Source organism: Gymnodraco acuticeps, unplaced genomic scaffold (assembly GCF_902827175.1).
Source record: "Gymnodraco acuticeps unplaced genomic scaffold, fGymAcu1.1, whole genome shotgun sequence".
In the NCBI taxonomy this organism is placed as follows: domain Eukaryota; kingdom Metazoa; phylum Chordata; class Actinopteri; order Perciformes; family Bathydraconidae; genus Gymnodraco; species Gymnodraco acuticeps.
In genome coordinates, this window is record NW_022990021.1 from 2,848,687 (window position 1) to 2,849,242 (window position 556).

The window sequence follows — 556 nt, forward strand, 5'->3', positions numbered from 1 at the left end:
TATGCTCTTTGTTTCTAAATATCAATGTATTGTGAACCAAAACAAAATAACATGCAGTAGTTTAACATTTAATTTCACTCATTGCGGGGTGCCGTTTAATCATTTAAATAATAGCCTATTTAAGCTTCTTATAAGTGAAAATGTTTAAAAGAGAAGGGTTTAGAAAAAGTGTCTTTACTATAGGAAATATGCATTCCACAGTTGCCTACAATGATATTCAGGTATTTATTTTTATATTATTTTTGTTAACGAGAAATAGGCTATTAGAACAGGCCCAGCCGAAATTACATTGACCCACCCAAAATTGAAATCCTGGCGCCGCGGCAGTTGCAGTTGTATGATACAACTGCAACGAAAGTAACAAAAACAATGTAATATCCTTTTCAGTTTCACAGAACACAAATTGGGTTGTTTACATGATTTTGTTGTGCAATAAAACAACCAGAGAAGCGACCTGCAAGCAAACATCGCGCACCGTGTACTCATGCTCCTGTTTCACCTGTTTAATACAGGTGTCATCACTGCTACTAATTTCGATTGAGCAGGTCACAAAAAG